The sequence below is a fragment of the Vipera berus genome (assembly GCF_964194415.1).
Source record: "Vipera berus genome assembly, chromosome: 3".
Classification (NCBI taxonomy): domain Eukaryota; kingdom Metazoa; phylum Chordata; class Lepidosauria; order Squamata; family Viperidae; genus Vipera; species Vipera berus.
Window position 1 is genome coordinate 145,983,062 of NC_138204.1, and position 26,787 is coordinate 146,009,848.

The following is a 26,787-nucleotide window of genomic DNA, read 5'->3' on the forward strand; positions in this document are numbered from 1 at the left end:
AAATGTTTATAACTAACTGCAGAACAATAAATGAATGTGAGTTAAATATTTGGGGCTATAGAGTTAAAATGCAAAATGTTTGTCAATCTCTGATCCTCCAGGAAGAATATTCCCCTAAAAGCCTAGAAATCTGAAGATATACCTATTCAAAAGCAACCAGTTACATTTACCTAATTATTACACAGAATAAACAATCCAAAATCTATTCCTTCTACAAGTGTACCAGAGACAGGAACCATGTCCAAACTTGTTCATGAACATGCTTCCATTTTCTCTAATGAAGATTCATATTTAATATGTTTGTCCAAATTTTAAGACACATTCAGTAAAGATCTGTACTTCCTTTTGTTAAACAGTACGTATTGGCTGCACTAATTTCAGCAACTAGAACAGGGGTGTCAAACTCAATTTCATTGAGGGCCGCATCAGCATTGCAGTTGCCCTCAGGGGGCCGGGTGGGTATGGCCAGGGTGGGCGTGGCCTACTGGGTGGGCGTGGCTAGAGTGCATATGGCCTACTGGGTGGGCGTGGCCAGCTCTACATCGTTTGCATCAAGGGTGCCTATGGGGGCCTGGGCAGGAGTGGGACAGATCTGAGGGTCTCTGGCAGAAGGAGGGTCTCTGGGCCAGGGCCAAGGCAGAGGGGGCCGTTCCCTCACTGTTTCCAGGATGGCTTCGCGGGCCGCATGAAACCACTTCGCGGGCCGGATCTGGCCCCCGGGCCTTGTGTTTGACATGTCTGAACTAGAAGATGACAAACTATTTAAATTGTTTTGTGCCTTTGAGTCAGTACTGACTTCTGATGACTTCATGGACCAGTCTGCAGTTATCTAGCAAGCTTTCAGAAGTGGTTCACCAATGCCTGTTTCTTAGGGCTGACACAGAGTAAATGGCCCAAAGTCACTCAGCTGCCCAAGACAGGACTAGAACTCACAGGCCCCCAGGTTCCACAGTGATTTTAACCACACCATTTTAATCTGGGCAAGTGTATATTTACATGCATTCTTGAAAGTAAGGCCTGGACATACCGCAACGAAGCTCTTCTGAAGCGTGTAGCCTTAGTTCAACAAGATTAATATAGAGTTTATTTTCAAAATAAGTTGCAAAACAAGCTTTTCATTTATCAATGACTGGTCTCTATATAGGTAAAGGTAAAGGTTCCCCCGCACATGTGTGCTAGTCATTTCCAACTCTAGGGGCCAGTGCTCATCTCTGTTTCAAAGCCGAAGAGCCAGCACTTGTCCGAGGATGTCTCCGTGGTCATGTGGCCAGCATGACTAGACGCCAAAGGCGCACGGAACACTGTTACCTTCCCACCGTAGTGGTCCCTATTTTTCTATTTGCATTTTTACGTGCTTTCGAACTGCTAGGTTGGCAGAAGCTGGGACGAGCAACAGGCGCTCAGTCTGCTACACGGCACTCGGGATTCGACCCGCCAAACTGCCGATCTTCTGATCGACAAGCTCAGCGTCCTAACCCACAGAGCCACCGCGTCCCTTTTCGTCTCTATATACGATGTAGTTATTAACTTTCTATAAATACCAATATTATGATTTAATTTTCAGTTGAGATATAAATTTGAATATTGGGTATTGTTCCTGTAAGATTCTTGGTTTCAAAAAATGCTACAGGAGAAGATCTATACCAATTTGTCTGAAACCGAAGCAAAATCCAGTTCAGAGAAACTGATTCATAGTCACCTTGCCATATTGTATGTATCTTCCAATATATTTGATTGAAGATAATGTATTAGATAATCAGTGCAAGACCAGAAGATGTGGAGAGACCTGGCACATAGCATCACCCAGAGTCGGACATGACTGAATGGATATCATCATCATCAACAACAATATATTTGGCATCTGACTCCATCCCAGTGCTTATTAATTATGCATATTATGTATCTAATGAATTCTGTAGTTCAAACTCCACATGCAGGTTCAAAATAGCAGTACAACCTACATCACTTCCTAGAACATGACGCTGGCCCAGTGATCCAACCTTAATAAGCTGGATCTTAATAATAATAACTTGTGGCAGTGGGAGAGCAAGTATAAGGTTTTCCATTCTGAGAAGCAATCAGTGGTCACCAAATGCTTCATGAAATGAAAAGGGTAAAAAAGGAATGGACAGAAAGAGGATCATGTCTTTCCATTTGAACTGAGTCAGATTAAGGATTCAGCATTGTAATGGCCCCCGCTAATCCATGCCGCACAGCTAGTCAAAATCTTATGTTCTAATTTCATGATAATTTGGCAAGAATCTAAAAGACAGAGTTATCATCAGCTGGCCTCATCCATTTGGATTCTGTTGAACTCAGAGCTGTTTAAGAGCAATTTGGAAATTTTGTGGAAGACGTTTCAGATGAGAAATTTCTTCGAAACGTTCTATTATGTACATGGAACAGACTCAGAAAACAAATCTCCTTGGATTACAGTCATGTTGTATATAGGCAGTAATGCAGCAAGTATGGTTATTTCAACAAGATAACTCAAACCATCTCTCCGTTGTTGATGCTACACCGATGGACATCAAATACCGTCTTCAACAAGGCTTATATGGGTTGCAACTACATTCCCAAGAATCTACATTCCTGATAGTTGGGGAAACCTCAATCTCACTCAACATTTCTATCCAAACTAGCAAATTTCCTGACTCACAGAGTAAGTCTTGTCTGGATTAAACTTCATCTTGTAAATACTCATTTGACCTAGAATAGCCTCTAAAAATCTGTTGAAGAATGCTAGGATTAGGATTTCTAATTGCAAATGGAAGATGAACCTGTTCAAGTTATTTTCATGCAGATCAGGAATATAGTCAATGTTCATCAGCTCAAAGACCATACCTGGATTTCCAAAGTGTGCTCAGGGTCATACTCGCAAAATAGACAAAGGGTCCAAAATAAGCTCAGTTTAAAGGATGTCACTGGAATTTTATACTTCTAAAAAGCTTAAAGACATCCATTTTTCCTTTTTTTAAAAAAAAATCAAATTCCCAAATGCACTAAAATTAGCCCAATTGTGGAAGGGGGAGGCTCTGAAGTCAGAGATGAGAGCTACTTACATATTTTACACACTTGATGTTTGTGGTAAGAAAAGAACAGGATGGATCTTTGAGGCAATTCAATCCTGCAGAATTGAGCTACAGTCTCTAGCCTCAGCTTCTAAATACTGCGTTTGGGGTACTACTGAAACCATTATAACATACTGTGGTATCATTTGATCAAGAAGGATATGTTAGATACGGTACTAAAGGCAGGATAACTAGACAGCTGCCCACCTCCCATTTTTCTACTCTTGTGTTCAAGGTCTTTTCTACCCGCAAATCTAGTCAATGACAGCCATTCAGAACCAAATTGCCAAAATCTAAGCTTTGGCATCCTTTTATGTAGCCGTATTCTTTCCACTCCAGCATCTCTCTTTTTCATTACAGAAATGCAAATGATAACATACAGTATTTCTGGATCTAGCTGCAGCATATAAGTGTCCGTACAGAACTCAATGCAGCAAAAGTGATTAAATGAGGTTCATATTCCATTAGCAAACAAAATATAAGGTGTAAATCAGGTGACCAGCATAGCATATACACTTGCATAAATAGTCAACACACAATGGCACAGAGAATCCCAAACTACATAGTGGTATAAATATTTCATTCTGTTGCCCCATTTGGTTCTACAGCAGAATTTTCAAATCAGTGGCCAACATACTTAAGCAAATCTGAAAGGTATACGCAGGGAGTGGCAGGCCATCAAATGTATACAATATGGATTGCTTAACAATTTCCACACCTGCTCACAATCTTTACACAGGGTGTCCTACTTTAATGCATGTGCTGAAACCAAGATGCTTTCTAAACTGGAGAGTATGTAAGAATTTTTTCTCATAAGCAGGTTTATAACTAAAGACTAGTAGTTGCAACAGTGACAAAAAAAACAGCACCTTGGAGTCAAGCCTGATTTTGGGCAATTACATGGGTACATCTATGTAATATTTTTTTGTTTTTTCTTTTTAATTTCCCAATCTAGTCAACTGCCTTGCTCCCCACACACACACACAACTAGTTTTTTCCCCGATCTAATGCTCTTTAGCTTTCTTGAAATCAGCCAAGATTGATGAGTTGCAGCCACCTGCTGTAGTAACACTAAGCTTATACCGGAAAGAAATCCAGTGGATTATAGTTTATTTGGTAAGCCACAACTAAGAAAATGATGGATCAATAAAACTGCAAGCCAATCAGGGCCAATAAAAAGAGAACAGAGATTAGTATCACTTCTTACAGATATTAAGACAAAAAGTAGTGTGTGAGAGAGAAAAAATACACAGCTATTAAAGTGGTAGCTATAGTGTGATCTAGTATTCTAGTTCACACATTACACTAAGCCATAATATGGTCTGCTCGGCTATGACTTAAAAGATGATTCCAGCCAACAATAAACCACAGTTAAGCCATCAGAGCTTCGCACAATAGGAGACCAGGCTTCTAAATATAAAAAATTCCTGTCTGTAGTTTCTAAGATTTAATATATACATGTGGGCAGAATACACAAAGTAAACGCTTGAACAGATTCAGAATTAAGTTTTTGGTATAGCCATGAAGAAGCTTACATACTAAGAATTAATATAACAATCAGACATGTGCTATTTGGGTTTTTTACCACCAAAATTAAACAATTTGGTAAAGGTTTTCTTCCCCTAGGGAAAAGAAGCATCTGCTGACAACCACAAAACAAGAACAAAAGCATTCTTATTGCTGAACCTCATTTACAGAATTATACTCTCAAAAATTTCCAGTGGATTAAAGGTAGAAAAATGCCAACTGAAACGGTTCTGTTAGCTAGAGTTCTTCCATGTTTTCACTTCCATTTTATACTTCCTGTTATCTTGTTGCACATAGCAGACTGATCTAAAACGCTCGACTAAAAGTATTATTCTTCCCAGCCAGTGTAGTTCACGGCTGTGCTGGTTAGAAATTATAGTGTTGTAATACAGCACATGAAGTTGAAACTCAAATACTTTGGACACCTAATGAGAAGGACTCACTTGGAGAAGAGCCTAATGCTTTGAAAGGTTGAGAGCAAGAGAAGAACAGGACGACAGAGAATGAGGTGGCTGGATGGAGTCACTGAAGCAGTAGGCCTGAGCCTAAATGAACTCCAGAAGATGGTAGAGGACAGGAAGGCCTGGAGGAACGTTGTCCATGGGGTTGTGATGGGTTGGACATGACTTCGCAACTAACAACAACAACAATATAGCACATCTATGACTTGGGAAAGACTTAGAACAAAACTGCAAGCACAAGTACAATACTAAGCACTGTTGTTGTTTGCAAAACAAAAATATTTCCTAAGAAAATGGGTGATTTAAAACAGTGTCGTTTTTTTTTCTCTCAGGACCCCTTTTCACTTTTAAAAATTATGGAAGATCCCAAAAGAGTTTTGTTTATATGAGTTGTATTTATCGATATTTATTATATTGAAAATTAAATTTGACATATTAGCTGCCACTATGCTTCTCACAAGTGTATATTCTTTTTCAACACAGGCTGGCAATAATTTTGATTTTGTGGATCCCTGGAAAGGATCTGGAGGGCGTCCACTCTTTGAGAAACAGTAGTTTAAAGAGAAGTAGTCGTAGTATACAGAGAGCAATCTTATTAAAGGAGACAGGCATCCTCTGCAAATTGACATGGAATACTTAAATGCCAAGCAGAACACAGCAGTTTTAATTATAACCCCCCTTTGTGACAATTCTTTTTTTTTCCAGTAGGCACATCCCAACAAGTTTGGCCAATAATCAGGGATTATGGATCTTGTAGTCTAGACTGAGCAAATGGAAAGAATGCCTGTGATGCCTTTATTAGCTATGTAGAAGACTGGGCACACATAGGAGGAACCATATTAACAAAGCTCCCTTGCTTTTGCCTTTACAGATGGTTACTTTTATTTGGAAATACCAAATTTCAGTGATTTCAAGAGAAATAAAGCACAATTATTGATGGAAGTAAATAACCAAACACAGCTATAATACTTTCATTCAGTTCTGTGCAGGAATACTCTACGGGTCCTACTGCAATCAATTACAAAGTGTTTCATAGATTATATGAGGCAACCACCATAATCACGAAGTTAATAGAGGGAGTATTAAATTTCTGTGAGTCATCTGGAACCAATAGATCATATGGAACTACAGTTCTAAAATTAGGGATGAGAGCTTCCTTCAACTACCACGACACCTCTTACAAAATACAAAAACTGAAGCAACCGAAGAGCAAACTGGTGTAGTGGTTTCCAAAATGTTCTGCCTAAATGGAAACGTGTTCTTCATTGCCATCTGCTGAGAAGTCCCGGTTGACCAATGTGATATGTGAATCCAAGCCCCAGGTTAACTCATGATCTAACCATGGTCTATTGAATAAGCCACAATAAGCTAAGCTAGTATGTTGTGCTAAGCAAAGAATATTATGGTTTAATGCAGTGTGAACGTAGCTTTAATACAAGAGGCTCCAAATAACCTTCAATACCTAATTTGTCCTAAAAAAACAAACAACCAGGATACTGCTGTACTGCTTTTCAGAGTGGTTTGTCAAACCCAGATAATACCTTCTTGCACTGCAAATGGGATCATTTTCAAATGATAACCAGCAGAGAACAATTTGCCTTGTTCCATGAACTCTTTTGAATTCCTAAACAAGGCTGCAGTGGTCCAGTGCTGACAAAGTGTTACAACATGAGATTTCTCACAAATTCTTCCAGAAGAGACCAATACCACAATGTGTCTACAGAGGTTGCAACTACCAAGGAAGGGATAAACTCATATCCCAGCCTGACTTTGACAAGCAGAAACAAGTCCAGCCATGATCTGGATTTGGGATAAAAACAGGAGGCCCTTGCATATTTCCAGCAACCAACTGCCAAATTCATCAATGTCGTGCAATTTTTGCGAATTTCATTAAATCATGCACAACATGAAAAATCCAAAGATATATAGCATGTGCCTGTTGATGCAAAACAAAAGAACAAAACCTGGATACAAAAATGTCATGTACTTCAAATCCTCTAAACTCTTTCCTATGTATATATTGTAACATGAAACTCAGCATCATTAACTTGCAAATTGTCTTTGTGGAGTGACAAATACATGTCTAATATGTCAACTAATTTCCCTATTAATTCCCAGAAAACTACATTCTATGGCTTTAAAAAGCTTTTGTTTTGCTTTTTCCATCAAGCAGTTCAGCTCTCCTTTGCAGCCTTGAACTTAAGTGCATTAAAAATAATAGTAAAGGACTCCTGAAATGGCTGCTGGCTAAATTTGTTCATCTTCCAATACTTAAGATACCATACCATCTTTTTCTAGCTTTAGCAACAAATCTGAAGAAAAGCATTTATGAAAGGGGGAAAAATCTGGGAAAGGAGCACATCGAAGTATGACCTTACCAATACGTTGGGTTAAATCTAAAAAACACAAAATTCAGAAACACAGATGGATCAGTATAGGCCTTGGCATCATCCATTCCATTTCTCATTAATTATTATAAGATGTTTGCAAAAGAAAGACAAATTTTTCCCATGTAACAGACAAGCTTCTGAGACTGTCTGAGGTAATACTGCTCAATCATCCTTTTGACAATTAGGAACACAATTGTTAAGTGAATCTGGCTGCGCCATTGACTTTGCTTATCAGAAGGTCACAAAAGGTGATCACATGACCCTGGGACACGGCAACCATCATAAATATGAGTCAGTTGTGCAGCAAATGCAGCTGTCAAACCAACTGGACGTTCGTCAGTTCTGAAAAGCAATGATAATGCTTCTCATGGAACATCCAGGAGGGTCCACAGGGAGAAGGCTGCCAGAAATCAAGTTGCAATTGTGAAATCAAAGCCCCACCTTTTCTTTAAATATATAAGATCACATGCAAGCAACACATGGAAAAGTCACAAAAAAAGAGGTAAGGCTCCAATTACGTGGTCATGCCGACCATCTTGACTTTTATGACCTGCTTCCTGTGGAAACCTCTGATGCTTATGAGATAGACAGCATTAACAATTGGCACTGAGGTTCCAAATCTCTGCAGAAACTTAACTTTGAACTAATCTTATTATTTAAGCTATGTTGTTCTCACTCTGTTTATAGAATTCATTTACTAATTATAATTAAGGAATATAATGGCCTAGTTTCTTGCACAGCACCAAACCACAATTTTACTAACCATGATTTGTGAAGAAAAAAGTTGCCATAAGCAATGGCTTACAAAGCTTAGGATCCCCCTACATGCTAAGCCAAAATCAAGCAACTTCATTTTGAATATGGGAATTCAGTCAAACTTTTCACACTAACAAAGGACTATTCACTTCCGTGTACGTACAAAAATGTTGTCAAAGGAAAGGAGAACTGCTAATAAAAGTTACTCTTGAAATAATACACAAAGGAAAAAAATTAGTAGTCATATGAATATTAGTTTCATATGACTTATGAAATAGCCTTTTAAATAGTTGTTTAACTATCACAGCTAAGCAAAAACTAATAATGAGGTTATCTCCCATATGGAAATTTATTCAGATTGGCCACAATAAAGGACCATTTGGCAGAATGGGGCTGTTAATATAAAAACCTGATGGAGGGGGGGGAATCTAAAATAAAAAGGTAAAATTTTACAATCTTGGAAATAATTTTAAGGATGTTATGTTATTATTTCTGATAACTCTTAGACTTTTGCCGATTAGTACTGAATGATGAATGTTTACACTTTGATAAAGGATGAGATATTGGAAGAAAAGATTTTTTTAACTGAAATATTAGTGAAGGCATTAAATCACTGAAACTTGCTGGAGGGAGGGAGGAGTCAAATTTATATATTTTTTCTTATTTCTTATTTTCTTTTTCAACTCCTATACTTCTTTGTCTTTACTTTCTTTTAGTTTGTATTAGTTATTTTACCTTTGTACTTATAAATATTAATAAAATTATTTTTTAAAAAACTTTAAGGATGTTACAAGTGACATTCCACAGCTGATACCTCCACATGTCCTGGACTATACAACTTCATTACGCCAAATGGATTGTCAGGCTAACTGGGGAGAATAAGACTTTTAACCTGGAGGTGATCTACTTGGAGAAAACCATTGTAGCTTGCTGCCCAAATAGTATAAATTTGTGAATGACTGAACATGGGGGAAAAAGGCACATGCTTTCAAAGGACTTCCTAAGATTTGCCTATGCATACCTGAGACATAGCAAAATATGATGCTGAATTAAAAGTGATATATTTTACATTAGCAAACTACAAATCTGACCCTAATACAACTAACAATCAGGAGACGCAATACAGACCCTGGCCTAAAGCAAAAGAAAACAGCTTCAAAGCAGCCTATAATCCTCTTTTTGGTATCCTTAACCTAACAATGCTTGTCTGGGGGGTTTCAATTACTATCCTCTGTCTTGTTGGTATTACCCCCTTGGAAGTCTGGAGGTGAATCCTTCTTAAAACTATTTAGCTACCCTATCTCAGAGGCCCTCCAATTCCCTTAACATGACTTACTTGAATAACATTGAATAAACAATCCCCACCCATCACCTACTTCTTTTGTCTACAGCTCCTATTCAGGTATTGACTGCAAAGCAGGTTAGCATGAAAAACTGGAGAGGTGGTTAGTTTGAACCAGATGCACTAGAATGACTTCCATCCTGCTGGAGGGAACAAAATCCACAGGTTCTTCAGCTACAGAGATTGGGTGTAATTCCAGAATCATCGCCAGGAGACACAGATCTGTGTGATCCAACCAGCAAGCCTGACCTTTCTCAGTTAGCTTACGCTCAGTCATTTTCCACTGCTCTAAATCCAAACTGCACAATACCCTACCCTTGCATATGTGTGTACATATGCACACTGCAGCACAGCAATAATTCTTGGACCTCAATCTCTAGCAAAACTGAGTAATATTTCAGGAGAGCTTGAAGCTCCATAACTTTGATCAGAACAGCTTCAATAAGATTCATAAAGAACAAAGTCAAGGATGCTTCTGTTTAGCTATTTCTACACCACAGCTGTTCCTGTCTTATGGATTGCTACCTTTATAGTGCTGTCCTTTCAATACCAACAAAGAGGTGAAACAGGGTGGGTTTGCAGCCATGCTCAGTTACTCCAATAATTCTGAGGACAGACTTGTTGATTTTTAATGACCTTCATTCAAAAGTGAAACACACTTGGATGTTCTCTGTACAACTAGATAGATTATTGCCTCACAAAGGTGCCCCAAATGCTACAGTTCTAAGTGTGTTCATCATCTTTAGTTCAAATAAGCTGATTTCTAGGACAAATTAAATAGCAAGAGAGCAGATTCCAAATATCCTCAACCCCACATAGTGAAAATTAATGATACAGGTCTTATCAATCCTCTCATGCCTACTCTCAAATAACATTTTCCAATCCAGCAAAACATTTAACAGGTTACAATTTTGCAAGAAATTCACCAATACTCCATACATTATTGTTAATTGTTGTTGGTGATAGCTAGAGTGGGGAAGTAAAAGTAGCAGGCATTTCAAGCAAGTTTTTTTTTTAAACCGCATGTTAGGTTCATGTGCAACACCGGCAATTTCTCAGCTATACCTACCGTGCATAAATGCTACCAACACATGAAGAAAACAACATTTTTCTCCAGTTCTTTATTCAATTTAACCCATATTTAAAAGAAAAAAAGTTTAAACTGCATGAACCTAGTCTCCATGATGTTTTTATTCATCGTTATCATATGAAAATATCAATTACTTTGTTATGTCTTCCACTGTTTCAAATCTAGTTTTCATTGTTTTTATCATTGCCATCAGGGCTAGAAACCCCACAACTTCCCATGAATTTCTATAGGCAATTAAAGACTCACATAACGCTCTGTTTAAAAGATATAAGCAGTGCCTTGCTGGATCGGACCCCTGGCCCATCTAGTCCAGCAGTCTGTTCTCACAATGGCCAACCAACTGCAATATTAATAAATATCAATACATATAATGTTAACATCAGTAAGAATAAAGTTATTTTTTAAAAAAAATAATAAGAGACTTTGTCATATACCATGATCAATCTATTCATTCAGAATTACCAGCCCCCCCCCCCCCCCGTAAGATTTTCTTACAAATTCTCACTTTTCCCATTCTTGTGGGGGGGTGTCCTTTTTTGCCATCCCTCTTATATGTTTTCTCCACTATATACTCATTTTAAGAAAGATCTTTCAGAGAAGATGAATAGAAACATAAAGCAATTCTTACCTTTCTAAACTTCAAACTGCTCTTCAGAAAAGCACTTCATATCTGTAAAAGAGAAAGAAAAAAAATCAAAGTTATAATAATCAGGTGCAATGTAAAAAATTCTATTAACCAATTGGGCAAAAGTAGAAGAATTAAGAAAAACAACTTATTTTTCCTTAGTTTGAATGCTAGAAATCAAGCAGTACAAAAAAACCCCAGAGATCATATGCAAGAATGGGAAGAACCCAAGATATTACTATACTGCCCTGATTTATTTTCCCCATCCCATTTCAGAGCTGATTGAGGGTGAAATATTACATTCCACCTGTGCTTCAACTCACATGGGTCAAGGAGGCTAGAGGACAGAACAAAGAAAATCAAGATTTTTTTTAAGATTTGTTATTTTAACTGTTAAAAAAGGTAATTGGAAAACACCACATTCCCATTCGAAGACATGTTTAAACTTTTCAATCTCCAAAATTGTACTTGGAAGCATCCTCAGTTGCAGTTTGCATTGAAGCTACTAGTAACTAGGACATACTTGGGAGATAGCTTCACCAAAGACTTCTGTCCTAACTTTCTTCTGGGGCTGGAGTGGGTAACCTTTCCTAGCAGGCCCATACAGAGCCCTTCAGAAACCTTCTGCAAAATCAAGAGTGGAATTTTTTCCAGTACCAGCAGTCTACTGGGGGTGGGGTGGGGAATAAAAGGTTAAGACAGACACTGTATTTTGCCCTACCCACCTAGGATTCTGGCCCCACTTTGAGGCAACAGAGCCTGCTACAAAAAAGGTGTCTTCTAACATAGAAACTTGGTTTCATGAACCTAATCATATTTTACTTTTATAAAGGCATTGTTTAAAGTGTATCATGCCATTGCAAGGAAGTACCTCTCTCTGTTTCTTTTTTAGTATAGTACTTTCTCTTGACATTGCTTTACAAATGAAACTTCTCATTTCAGGAACCAAAGACAGATCACTCACTACCTCTTGTACACTTATTTGCAATAATTTAGGATTTTCCAATCCTCTAACCCTGGAACAACGCCCCAATGAATTTTCCAATGCTCCAACCTTGGAGGTTTTTAAGAAGAGATTGGACAACCATTTGTCTGAAATGGTATATAGGGTTTCCTGCCTGAGCAGGAGGTTGGACTAGAAGAGCTCCAAGGTCCCTTCCAACTGTTATTAATAATAATAATAATAAGTTGGAAGGGACCTTGGAGGTCATCTAGTCCAACCCCCTGCTAAGGCAGGAAACCCTATACCATTTCAGACAAATGGCTGTCCAGTCTCTTCTTAAAAACTTCCAGTGTTGGAGCATTCACCACTTCTGGAGGCAGGTTGTTCCACTGGTTAGTTATTATTCTGATTCCTAAATGACTCTAATATAAAATATTGCACGTTGGGTGATGTTTTGTTAGCTCTTCCAGCAGATGTATCATTACACAATTCAATTAATTAAAAGGTTAGACAACCGCATTTCATTGACAAAAAGAAGCAAGAGAATCAAATCCTGATAGATGCAGTTGGGTTAATTTTAGCATCTGTTTAGCTGCTTAGCAACACTTATCCTATGACCTTCTATGCACCACCTACTTTCACAAAGGATAATAAGTATAACCTGAGAGATCTAGCAACAATACCTAGTTTTCACTAGCTGTGACCAGTACAAAAATCAATTTGCGCTACAAGGGGGAAAAAAAACCCCAAAGTAGTCAAACAATATATTACTTCTATACTGGAAAGGGGATACTGGAATGTAAGCTTATCAAGTAAGTGATGAAAACCCATAAAACTCCTGAAAAAAGTAGAGGGAGTTTTCAAGCACACCTTCTGCCCCAGGCCAAAACAAGTTTATCAAAGCCACTAGCTATGCAAGGAGGACTTTTGGTTTTTGCATCTAAATGTTTTACTTCAAAGAATTCTTGGCCCTCAAAAGACAAAATAAGTGATGTAACAGTGCAAGGATGAAACCACCTCCTGCTCAAGATGGATAAGAATTAAGCTGCATTAAACTTTTTCAAACTACTTAACTTTTAGAGAGCAAAATCCAAAGTGTTCTTATCCTGAAATGTTGCTTTAAAATAGTAATCAATGAAATAGAAATTAAAATGCAATTTCATAGAAATTGCAAGTAACTGAAATGGCATGCATTATTTTCCTAAGCAAAATGATATGCAAAACTGTATTTTTACTGCTTAAATACACTGTTGGAACTGAGACACAAACACAAAACATCAATTTCGGGCCAATTGCACTAAAACAAATAAAACCATTAGGTGCATCTTAAAGCAAAGGATGAAAAGAAATGTTGTGGTAACTTGATTGATTGGATGATGGAGCCATGCTGTTTCTGAGTTTCTAACACACAAAAGGGTCTTTTCTCTGAGGGATGTACATAACACCCGTTAATGCTAATGGGCATTATATACAGACATCAGAGAAGACTATACCCTTAAGCCTTCAAACAGGAAAATAAAACAAATATGGCTTGTGTGATCATGAGTCACTAGGTACCTCCCTCTTTCTCTTTCATACATCCTTCTCTGGGAAATGGGACCAACTTTTTCCAAACTCCTCTAGAATGACTAAAAAAAATTCTAATGGCCATCTCACTGAGAAAGCCTTTAAAACTGGTGGAGCAACTGCTATCAGAAGACTTAAATGAGTTACCAAAAATGACACCAAGGATTCCAGACTGCTGGTTTTCAGATCAAAAGGAAATAATTCTGGTCCTGTTTACCATATTCACACTGATGCAATTCACATTCACCAAAGAATGAACACAACTACATTCACTGCAGTTCAGCTTATTTAAAAGGCGCAGCAGTCACAGAGTAGGAACAAGTGAGAATGTGAACCAAATTTGCCAGAAGGTACACCTACTTAGTGCAAAAAAAAAGTACCAGATTTACTGCAAATGCACTTTTAATCTCTTCCTTCTCTCCTCCAGTCACAATCATTTTTTTTCCTCCTTCATAAAAATATTTTTATTTTTTTTAGTAGCAGAGTTGTAAGCAAAGACTTCAGGACAGGCCAGTGGGTTTTTAAACTTATGTCCTCCCCCTTTCCAAAAGTGTGTCCCCTGGTAGTGGTTTTGTGTGTTGCAGAATAGGAGCTGCTCATCAGGATCTGGCCTCAAGTTCTATCTTCTAACTGAGCAACAAGGAGCCACAGAGGGCAAAATCTGCTGAGCCAGGAGAAATGCCTGCCCTCCCCTTTTATAACCTATCAAGGATGCATTGCAGAGCACTCCAGAGAGGGAGAGATAGTGTAACGCGGAGGTAAGAGGGGGGTGGGAAAGAGAGCAAGCGCAGAAGCGAGGGAGGGGGGGGGAGCCAGAACAAACTTATCAACGGACATGACAAAGTTCAATCCACCTCCACCATCAACAGGCTGCCGCTACAGCAGCAGCAGCAGCCGCCGCCGGCTCCTCCCTCCACGAAGTTTTCAGCATCTCCAACTCGCCTCCTCTGCCCAGCAACGAGATGCGTTCGCCTGTTGCACAACTGCTGGAAACGGACGAGGAACTGATGAGAACCTCGGCAGCGGGAGCAGCGCAACCACGTTTCCCGCGGCTGCTCTTTCCTCTCCCAGGCCGCCCCTCGTTAAGGGCAGGGAGCAGCAAAGTCAGCAGCAGCAGCGGCGGCGAAGTTAGATCCAGCGCCCCGAAAGCAGCCAGCAGCAATTTGCAGACTCAACTTTGTTTGCTTTTACACTTGGAGGGAGCGAAGGGCGGGGGGGGGGAGGGAGGGAGCCGTAGAGAACGAAGGATCAGACCGACCTTTCGCTTAAGCTCTCAGAGAAAGGAGGAACTGTAGCCCTGTCTATCAAGTCAGAAGTGTGTGTGTGTGTGTGGAGGGGGGGGGGGAAATATTCCGATCTACAAGGGGCGTGGGAGAGGAAAGCCTTCCCCCGCTTCTTAGCAACGTTTAAGGTCGCAGCTTCCTAAGAGACGAGTCCCGACTAGTCTGCATCAACACGTACAGAACGGGGCGGGGGGTGTGGAGGGAGAGAGGGGAGTGTGTTTTGCAATTCGTTTTAGATGTAGCAATTGGAAGGAGGGGGGTGGTCGGCGTCGGCGATAACTTGAAAGACGGTGAGAAAAGAAACCACTAAGATCTGGACCACTAAGATGTTAACTTCGCTCGTTTAGTAAACAGCCCGCAGGAAAAAAAAGAACGCGACCCGTTTTCCTGGTTTCGGATACATTCGGGCGCTTTCCTGTACTCGTGACGAGGGTGCGCTTCCTTCTACGATCCATACCCAGAGAGAGATGTCCAGTTGACACAGCATACGTGGAAAAAAAACACACACGAAAGAGGCGATTTCTCCCTCTTTCCTTCCCCCCCCCCACAAAAAACTTTCTGGGCGTTAAGGGCTCTTGATAGTGCCTGGCACCTTCCCTGAAGGCCAAGGAAAAAGCCAGAGAAGCTGGCAGGATCCGCAAAAGCTTCTACCTCCCACTTCCCCGCCCAGGGTTGAGGGGAGGGTGGTGAAGGGAACGAGAAGTACCGAACTGCGAATTAAAAAGACACACACATAACACAGATGCTTCTAGCAAGCGCCCTAAACAAGGCGGAAAAGTTAACAGCAACAGATGCCCAAGAAGAGCAAAAGCCCCAAACGAGTTACTCCCCCCCCCCCGCTTTCCATCCAACCCCCCCCACACACACACACTCCGGCTGGTTCTCTACCTTGAGAAAGACGACTCCATTTCCACATAAAAAGAGGGGAGCCAAACGCCAGCTCGCTCCCCATCATCTTTGTCAACAAATCATAAAAACTTCACCAACTGGAGAAAGGGGGAAGCGAACAAACGAGCAGGAGGGATGTGCTTGACGCGAGCGAGGCCAATTGGGTTAAAAGATGCTGCTTCTCGCAGGCCCTTCCAACTTCGCTGGTTAAAAATAAACTTTGCTGTAGGAGGGGAGGCGAGAGAGATGATCTGGATGAATTCCTGAGCTCAGACGGTTTAATATGGATGAGCATCAGGTCCTGCAGGCAACAGTCTGCAACGGGTGTTGCTGGTTGGTACAGTTTGCAACACGGAAGAAGGGGGGGGGAGAGTCGGGGGGGGGCAAGGCCAGGAGGAGCGGGGGATGGGGTGGAAAAGCAGAAAAGGCTGCATGGACTTTTCAGCATCACCGACGCTGACTGCCAGACAACTTTTTCTAAACTTTTTTTTCTCTCCTCCCTCCCGGAAAAAAGCTACGATGCAAAAAATGAAAACAAGAAAAAAAGTCATGTCACTCTCTCAAAACGGTCAAAGCTCCCTATGCGATTTCTCTTCCCTCCCTCCCTCCCCCCACCCCCACCCCCCCACCCCGGTCTCATCAACCCGCAAATACATTCCTCGCCGGGCTTTATAAATCATCGGCTTCACCGAAAACTTTTTCCTTTTTCCTCCTTTTCTTTCCAAGGCGCAGGTAGAGAAATTTGACCTTGCGCTCTCGCGTACTTACGTTTGACTTGCTCCAGACTTGGCTGCTTGGGTCGAGCCATGATGGAAAGCTGGACTGGCGATGGTGCGATCGAGTGGTGGGTTCGTGTTTTTTTTTTTTTAAAAATAATAATGCGAGGGAGGGGAGAAAATGGGTGGAAGGAAAAAGAGAGGGAGACAGCGAAGAGAGAAAAACGAAGTTTGTTCCGGAGGGAGAAGGGGGGGGAAGAGAGAGAGAGAGAGAGAGAGAGGAATCAAATTCAAAATGGCGTTTCTATGGATGTGCAAAGTTCATCAACTCTACGATAAGTTCCCTTCTTCCTCTTCCCCGAAGGAAGAAGATGGACAAAGTTATGGACCTTCAGCTCTACAGATGCGCTTCGAATGCGCCCCCGTCCTCGCCCCCCTGCCCACTTCTCAGCCGCTCTCCCCCTCTCACCCTAAGTAGACACATCACGTGTTGCTCCTGCTAGTCTCCAGGGGACGTGTTACTCAGCCAGGCTGCTGCTCGCTTGTTGGTTGCGAGCGGTAGCATCCCTATCTCTCTCGCTCCTTCTCTTTGGCTGGGAGGGGCTCCTCCTCCTCCTCCTCCTCCTCCTCCTGCTCCAAGAAGAGAAGTGAGTAAAACTTTTCTCCTTCCTCCTCCTTCCTCTCTCTACACCACCCACCCACCCCAGTTGTCTTGAGCCAGGAAGAGGACTACTTAGCAACTCGGGCGACACTTTGTCAAAGCATCAGGAGACAACTTTCAGCCTCTTCTCTGCCCCCCCCCTTTGCAGCGTCGCGCGTATTAATAACTAACTTCGCCGTTCCCTTCCTTCGAATGATGGTGGGGATACGAAGGAGGAAGTGTGCAGACTAGAAAGGCTCTTGGCGGTAACGTACCATCTGGCGGCGGTGGCGACTGCTGCTCCCCTCCATTACAGACTTCCAGTTGTAAGGAGGAAGCGCTGCTGCTGCTGCTGCTGCGCCGAGAGAGGCAGTTGGGTGTTAGTGACTGATAAAGCGTCAGGGATGCAGACGGTACAGTATCTGCTTTGAAGGGATCTCCGGGCTGCCCCGCTCCCTGTCTCGACCGGCTTAATCCATTGTCAGCCAGGTGCCACGCATTCATCTCTCTTTCTCCTCCTCCCCCCCCCGCCACTTAATTAACCAGAAAGGCAAAGAAGCCCCATGTTGTTGTGGCTATATTCCAGCCGAGGGGTGGATGGAGCAACAAGTCGGCGCAATTAGCAATGGGCTTGCAAGCTCCGATATGTAAGCTAAGTTCAGGGCGTCTCGCAGGAGTCCTTCTCATCACTTGCGCCATCCAGACGAATGGATAGGAGTGAGGCTCCTCCATGTTACTTCAGATGTTATTCACCCAGAATTGACTTTGTTGTTGTTTTTAGCAGGCAGAACTAATAGCAGAAAATACTATGATGTTTTGCACAGGGATATTTTAATTATTGTAATGTCTGAGACTTATGTTACTTGCTTCCTTTTTAAAAATAAAATAAAATAAAATAAAATAAAAGCCTGGTATGGAAATCAAATAAAGTAGTATCTCAATAATGTGCTCATTATGTCAATTTTTGACAGGATGTTGTCTGGTTAATTCACTTTTTGAAAGTATAATTTGGTTGGTTGGGGCATAGTATACAGAGTGAGAGAGCTCATTCATTAGGGTTTAGCATGATGTACCAATGGGAGCATTTTGTCATATTCAACAAACACTGGTTGAAAATCTTGGTTCTGCATTATGTGGGATCATGTGTAATTAATTTCTTAGCTGCCTTGTAAACCCATATGCCCAAGGATGCCTTGCATGCCAGCATAGCTCAGTCTTGAACATAATTACCTCTAAGTTCATCAGGCCTTATGTCCAAATGCACTGTGCCCTTAACTTGGTTTTTTTGATTACTTCCTCCTGTCAGATCTTTTTGGATGCTCAGAAATAAGTTCCACAGATAGCTGAGGAACTGGCTCCCAAGTAAGCATTTTTAGAATGTAGCCTTAAGGACATGCTGTTTATTCCTCTAATATAATAGTTTGGTTTAAAAGTATTTAATTTTCGTTCAGCTCAGGTACCCAAGTTACTACTTTTAGTAAGTTCTTATTGGTTTGAATCCAAATTTGTCACACATGGAGGTCACGAGAAAGGAAATGGGGGTGTAGGATTTGCAGGATTTGGGGGCAACTCCAGAGCATGATAAGTATGACAAAGGTCCATGAGGAAGGGGGGGGGGAAATTATCTAAAATAGGAATTCATTCTTTTCTCCTACACAGAGGCTCTGTTGAATTTTGGTCTATTCTAGGGATGAAAAGAGTTCTACTATTTGTGGGACAGGTGGTTTGCATCCATTGTCCCAGACTAGTGGAATAGTAGGCCTTAAAGAACTCAAAAGATTGCTAAATGGATGATCAGAATTGGTGAGTACAACAGAATTTCCAGTGAATATGTACTGGTGATACTACAACAGATAGCATATGGTAGCATTGCTTACTGTAGGGAGGCACATTTGCTTTGCAAAACAATTTTAAAATTAACATTTGCCAGAGTGCTGTATTCAACGGGAGTCAAAGAACTTCTTTGGGTTATACTAATAAATCTAGTGTACAGAACTGTATGGGGATGTTTTTTGATCCCATTATTAAATTGTGTCAGGGCACGTGTCTTGGGAGGAGGGCTCCCTACTGTAATTGCAGTACACTGGCTTGAAATCACATGGAAGCATTCAGACACCCAATTCAATGCGCTATTCCTGAACACAATTTCTGCTCAAGTTCATACAACTGGCATAGACTCCTACATAGTTACATTCATCCTGTTAGGCTATGTTGACATGGTACCCAAAATATTTGCAGAGTTTGTAGGATACTCTGAACATGAAAAAACCACATTGCTTGGATTTTATGCACTCTACTAAATGATGGTTCCTTGTGTCCTGCGAATACAGTTGTTCACTATGGAGTCAGGCTTTCCCCTTGTTCCTTTATTTTTTTTCTAGTAATCACAGAGAACATCTGGAAAGGAGACGCAAAATGAAGATTATCTAGACCTGGTACAAACCCTTCCAAATAGTAACTGAAGAAAAAAATGTCCCTGCTCAAATGTCCACTCATTCCAGTTTCTTTGTCCTCTGTCTCTCCCTCCCCACTCCCCAGCCAAGCATAAAGTATTTTGGAACTATTGACTATACTTAACGTTTATTGTGTTCTCTGAGATGTTCCTGATTTGGGAGTGGGTGTTAAACTCTGGCAAGTTGAGTTCCCCTGCAGGTATTATTATTTTGTTCACCACTGGGTGGTTTCAGAAATGATTAGCATTCAGAAAAGTGAGGTTGCTATTTCTGTGATATGCCTGAGTAAAGCAGTGGTAGTGGTATTCAGAAAGAAAATGGAGAGAATCCATTAATTCACCTATGGGAGAGAAGGCCTTAAATTCAGACTCTTACAATTATTGATTTTGGCTACCTGCATTTGCCCATGTGCCTCCTGATGCTAGGACCTTTTCTGATTGAACCTGGAAGCAGAGATAGCAATTCATGAACCACATAAGAAACATTAATTCAGTTCCCCACACCGTAACTCAGTGTGATCAATTAGGTGACATTGCCAAAAAGAGTGAAAATTGAATACATTTGCATAAAATGTGTTGATCCCAATGACTTAAATGTAGAAATGATTACTGCGAATTAAAGTCAAAGGACTGTACAACATCCCTTACCATAAGTGCAGAAGACTATGTCCTGCTAATTATGTGCCTCATTGATAATGGGTAACCGAAGGGCCCTGCTCTCCTCTTGCTGGGGTTCTTTTAACTTCCAAGTAGATTTGGAGAGTAGCCAAGAAATTAAAAGACGCTTGCTCCTGGGGAGGAAAGCCATGGCAAATCTAGACAGCACACTAAAAAGCAGAGACATCACCCTGTCAACAAAAGTGCGTATAGTCAAGGCTATGGTCTTCCCAGTTGCAATGTATGGCAGTGAAAGTTGGACCATAAGAAAGGCTGAGCGCCAAAGAATTGAGGCCTTTGAACTATGGTGCTGGAGAAGACTCCTGCGAGTCCCTTGGACCGCAAGGCGATCAAACCGGTCAGTCCTAGAGGAGATCAATCCTGACTGCTCTTTAGAAGGCCAGATCCTGAAGCTAAAACTCAAATACTTTGGCCACCTAATGAGGAGGAAGGACTCACTGGAGAAGAGCCTAATGCTGGGAAAGATCGAGGGCAATAGAAGAAGGGGACGACAGAGAATGAGGTGGCTGGATGGAGTCACTGAAGCAGTAGGCGTGAGCTTAAATGGACTCCAGAAGATGGTAGAAGACAGGAAGGCCTGGAGGAATGTTGTCCATAGGGTCGCGATGGGTCGGACACGACTTCGCAGCTAACAACAACAACAGATTTGGAGAATCTTCCAGACAGAGGAAGTCTTCAGATTGAGGACAGTCCACTGACTGGTCTTGAAACAGAGGACTGTGTCCTCAGTAGATCAGATGCCAAATTCTATTCAGACTCTTTTAAAAAATAAATAAATTCAAGGGTAGAGAATGATGGAGATTTGGTATGTTTACTTTTCTTTTGCCACTTAAGCTCTTCCTGGGGATGCTGGGATAGAAAGTTATACCAGGAAGAAGAAAAAGCAACATTGGAAAACGCCAGGCAGAGAAAGGTGACACCTCTGCCTGAGATGTCTTTTTCTTTTCTTTGTCTCCTTTAGTTCATCTTAGGAAACCAAGCTTAGCCACTGAGTTACAACACAAGATTCTCCTTTCATAATCTTCTCTCCCTATTTGATATCTTCAGAAAAGGGGGGGAATAGATTGCAGAAAAGAAAAGCTTTTCTCATCTAGAAACTGTTTCTTTATCATTAACTCTTCACTTACGGTAGCACAAGCAGACCGTCAAGAGTACTAGTAGGTCACCTTATATGTTAGGACATAGTGCAGCTCTTCCCAAATTTTTCTGGAATTCCTTAGATACAGAGGTAAATAACCGAGTTCCAGTCGTCCTATATCAGGGCTCTCCAAAACTTGGTAACTTTGTAAGTCTTGTAGACTTCAATTCCCAGAATTCCTCAGCCAGTCATGCTGGCTGGTGAATTCTGGGAATTGAAGTCCACAAGTCTTTAAAGTTGCCAAGTTTGGAGAGCCCTGTTCTATATAACAGAGGCTAGCTGGGTGACTTCGGGTCATTCTGTTTCAATGCACCTGTCGCTTTTGTGTGAAAACAGGAGAAGGTGGCATTGTGTACACCACCTTAAATTTACAAAATAAAGTTGGGATGTAAATTTAGCAAGTAAATAACAGCAACTGATTTGACAGTGCTTGTTTTAAAATGTCTTCTTAGATTGCTGAGCTAATGAAATCTGCAATGCTGACTAATGTGTATGTTTATTAGTTCGTTATGTAAGGCATTCATAAACCACATACTAATGCAAAGCCTTGTTAAGATGATGCGTGGAAAATAAATGAACAATAATATGTTACAAAGAAAATACACAGCATTACTTACATATATAAGAAAAGTTGGATTACGTAGCTCCACGTTCTCTTTGAGGAAAGCACTAATAAAATAATGGGTTCTAAAATGCCTGTAGCAAAGGATTCACATAAATGCCAGCCCTAAGGAGTTCTCTCAGTTGTGGAACTTAAGGCAGCAGATAACACAAATCTTCAAATAGACATAGCTCTGAATTACTCAGTGATTCTACTGAATCTACTGCAGTGTTTCCCAACCTTGGCAACTTTTAAGATGATGATGACGACAACAACAATAATAACAATAATAGAAGAATTGGAGGTCTTCTAGTCCAACCGCTTCGTCAGGCAGGAAATTCTATACCATTTCAGACAAATGGCTGTCCAGTCTTCTTAAAAACTTCCAGTGTTGGAGCATTCACAACTTCTGGAGGCAGGTTGTTCCACTGATTAATTGTTCTGTCAGGAAATTTCTCCTTAGTTCTAGGTGTTGCTTGTCTCTGATTAGTTTCCATCCATTGCTTCTTGTCCTGCCTTCAAGTGCTTTGGAGAACAGCTTGACTCCCTCTTCTTTGTGGCAACCCCTGAGATATTGGAACACTGCTATCATGTCCCCCCTCGTCCTTCTCCTCACCTAACTAGATATACTCTTCAACTTCTGGGGAATTCTGGGAGTTGAAATCCATACATCTTAAAAGTTGCCAAAGTTGAAAAACACTGATCTACTGTATTAACTCTATGTTGGGGCCAAACAGGCAGGATTGGAGGCCTTCCTCTATTTGCACCCAGGCTCTTTTTAATGCCATGACTTCATCTCCTCTTCAACCCATACCTGATGTAGTTTAAAAGTTGTCCTTTATTGTTCTGGTCTTAAAGCAGTACTTTATGGCAATTCTGACCTGGGACATTCTGTTATATTTCACTGGCCATTCAAGTCAATGCCACAGTCAAGGGGTCAATCAACATTTATTGGCCATTTTAGGTTGGTGAAGGCATGTTCCTTTCCTTCCTTGTGTATTGTCTCTCAGATATGCTTGGGCACTTAAGAGTTTGGTTCTTTCAAAGCTGGCACCTCTCTCTCCCCACCAGCTCCCCAAGTTCAGAGATTTGGATCAGTCTCAATGATAGTTGATTAGTGGGAGCAAGATGGACAACTACACGGTGTAGTAAGGAAATGAGAGTTCTCTTTTCCTGCTGCTTCACCTACCTCTTTTTATGCCTGTCAGCTACATCTGCCAGATTGCTCTTGGATGTAGGTTGAGTACTTATTCTAGAAGTGTGCTGTTTCAACTGAGACTCCTTCTAAATGTACATGAGCAAGACACGCATAACCAGAGCAATTTTTGACAAGAGTTAAATCCAGTCATCTAGCAATCATCAGAACTGGACTCTTCTCCGTCTCCATCTTACCATCTCCAACCTATTATGTGACTAGTCAATTGTTTTCCTACTGTTTAGTGACATTTGGTAAAAGGGAAGGGAAACAGCTAGAGATACTATACACTTATACCCAGGGCTTTTTTTGTCATAGAACGCTCAGAACGGAGTTCCGGCACCTTTTTTGGATGGAACTTTGTAGGGTAGGCAAGGCGGGTTGTATGACATGTGTGAGTTCCGGCACCTTTTTCTTTTACAAAAAAAGCACTGCTTATACTTATCTTTAAATCATCCTGTACACCATAAATAAGGACAGTATCAATGGCAGCATTGTGCCTGTGCCGGTACAGGGATTGCCAGTGGAACAGCAGGTTTTACCATATCTTGGTGCAATTTTATGCTCCTGAAAAAGTTATGAATAACACTTTAGCTTGACTGCTAAGAAGCCATTGATATTTATTCTCTTAACATCAGACACCCACAGTGAGGCTGAAGAATAAGATTTCCACATTTCATATACATGCCTATAAACATGGACAAGCAATCTACAACAGTTGGGCCAGCCAATCTCCTGGTCCCATGTAAGTGTTTAATATTTTTTGCAATGGATTAATGAAACAAAATGGGAAGCTGACAGACTTCAAAGTTTCAGTTTTCGATATTATGTTGTTTTCTCTCAGACTATCTCTGTAGCATCTCTCTGTTCCACACACAACCTTACAGTTGCAAGAAAAAGTATGTGAACCCTTTGGGATTACGTGGAGTTTTGCATGAATTGGCCATAAAATGCGCTCTAAACGTCATGTAAGTCACAACAATAGAAAAACACAGTCTGCTTAAAATAATACTACACAAACATTAGCTGTTGTCATGTTTTAATTGAAGATAAGATGGAAACATTCACAGTGCAGGGTGGAAAAAGTATGTGAACCTTTGGACTTAATAACTGGTTGACCCTCCTTTGGCAGCAATAACCTCAACCAAACGTTTACTGTAGTTGCAGATCAGACCTGCACAACGATCTGGAGTAATTTTGGACCACTCCTCTGCACAAAACTGTTTCAGTGTAGCAATATTCTTGGGATGTCTGGTGTGAATCGCTCTCTTAAGGTCATGCCACAGCATTTCAATCGGGTTGAGGTCAGGACTCTGACTAGGCCACTCCAGAAGGCGTATTCTGTTCTGTTGAAGCCATTGTTTTGTTGAATTACTTGTATGCTTTGAGTCATTGTCCTGTTGCATCACCCATCCTCTGCGGAGCTTCAGTTGGTGGACAGATGGTTGTACGTTTTCCTGCAAAATGTCTTGATAAACTCTGGAATTCATTTTCCTATCAATGACAACAATCCGTCCAGGCCCTGAGGCACCAAAGCAACCCCAAACCATGATGCTCCCTCCGCCATGTTTTACAGTGGGGATGAAGTTTTGATGTTGGTGTGCTGTGCCTTTTTTTCTCCACACATAGTATTGTGTGTTTTTCCCAAACAACTCAATTTTGGTTTCATCTATCCACAGTATATTTTGCCAGTAGTGCTGTGGAACATCCAGGTGCTCTTTTGCAGACTTCAAACGTGTTGCAATATTTTTTGGACAGCAATGGCTTCCTCTGTGGTGTCCTCCCATGTCCTCCATTCTTGTTTAATGTTTTCCTTATTGTAGATGTGTCAACAAAAATGTTAGCATGTGCCAGAGATTTCTGTAGGTCTTTAGCTGACACTCTAGGATTCTTCTTTTCCTCATTAAGCATTATGTGCTGTGCTCTTGCAGTCATTTTTACAGGACGACCACGCCTAGGGAGAGTAGCAACAGTGCTAAACTTTCTCCATTTGTAGACAGTCTGTATTACTGTGGACACATGAACATCAAGGCTTTTGGAGATACTTTTGTAACCCTTTCAAGCTTCATGCAAGTCAACAATTCTTGATTGTAGGTCTTCTGAGAGCTCTTTTCTGCAAGGCATGGTTCACATCAGACAGTGCTTCTTGAGACTAGTAAGCCCAAAACAGGTGTGTGTTTTTAAAGGGCAGGACAGCTGTCAGCAACACATCCAATATCATCACACTGGTTGGAGTCAAGGTTGGCTCACTCCTGGCTCCAATTAGCTCTTGGAGAAGTCATTAGGCTAGGGGTTCACATACTTTTTCCACCTTGCACTGTGAATGTTTCCATCTTATCTTCAATTAAAACATGACAACAGTTAATGTTTGTGTAGTATTATTTTAAGCAGACTGTGTTTTTCTATTGTTGTGACTTACATGACGTTTAGAGCGCATTTTATGGCCAATTCATGCAAAACTCCACGTAATCCCAAAGGGTTCACATACTTTTTCTTGCAACTGTAGATATCAATGTGACCCCTAGGAAGCAGATACTATATCCAAAAGCTCTCCCATGTTTCTTTACAGCGACTGGAATTCATATATTGAACTAAACCATAATGTGGTTGGCTTGGTTTTAGCTTACTGTGTAAACTGTGCTAAATGTAGGGCTGAAATTATGGTTCAAAATCACACTTTCCCATTATAATCCATAGAACCCAATCACTGATTTGTCATTAATTGGAAGGATTCCATACAGGATGAACCTGTTCTTTCATGGTTTGAAACAGATGAAAACCAAACTGTTAAACTTCAGGCTCAGTTTTAAACAGAGGGGAAAAAAAACCCAGAATTTAAACAATTGGACTATTTTAACAATGGAATAAGTTTTATTCTCTGATGGGGCTATTGCTTTTGTTACCTGCCCTAAAGCGTGGATGGAAACACTATAAATCTATGTAAATTCATGCAAAAAGTTGTAGAAATTGCAGCAAGATTTAATTGACTTACAACAGATTCACCAGCAAAAGCTTTAGCAAGTTAATTGGTACTCAGTTTTAATTAGTGATCGCATGAAAACTGAGGACCCATTTTTGTAACTGAGCCTATTTGGATCTGAGAGATGATTGCAAAAGAGCATTTGGGAAAGAATATTTAAAAGTCTCTTTCTAAAACAGAACAGCGACTTTCATGATGAAGCCAATGGGAACTTGTTACTGAAGAACAAATCCCATTGGAACCTCTCATAGCCATCTTTTTGGCACAAAGATAATACAAAGTTTTTATAAACAGCTATATACAATATGCAATCTGCTACTGTGTGAATAAGTATTTACAGCTTGGGATGCCAATTCAACATTTAGACCAGGGGTCTTCAAACTTGCCCCTTTTATGACTTGTGGACTTCAACTCCCAGAATTCCTCAGCCAGCGTGCCTGGCTGT

The 26,787-nt window shown here is 40.8% G+C and overlaps 1 protein-coding gene and 1 long non-coding RNA gene across 2 annotated transcripts in view; one reads left to right on the forward strand and one right to left on the reverse strand.

Annotated features, from left to right (window-relative positions):
- The window catches only part of RREB1 (ras responsive element binding protein 1), a 164,572-nt gene extending 148,394 nt beyond the window's left edge, over positions 1-16,178 (reverse strand). The window contains exons 1-3 of the mRNA XM_081324205.1: positions 15,943-16,178; positions 11,266-11,307; positions 10,884-10,977 (exon numbers count right to left, since the gene is read on the reverse strand). The gene's annotated coding sequence lies outside the window, so the exon portion shown is untranslated. The remainder of the gene's footprint in view (positions 1-10,883; positions 10,978-11,265; positions 11,308-15,942) is intronic.
- A 504-nt stretch (positions 16,179-16,682) lies between these two features.
- LOC308665879 overlaps positions 16,683-26,787 on the forward strand; it is a 28,355-nt gene continuing 18,250 nt past the window's right edge. Inside the window, exons 1-2 of the long non-coding RNA XR_014025979.1 lie at positions 16,683-16,786; positions 17,023-17,305. This is a non-coding gene — a long non-coding RNA (uncharacterized lncRNA). The remainder of the gene's footprint in view (positions 16,787-17,022; positions 17,306-26,787) is intronic.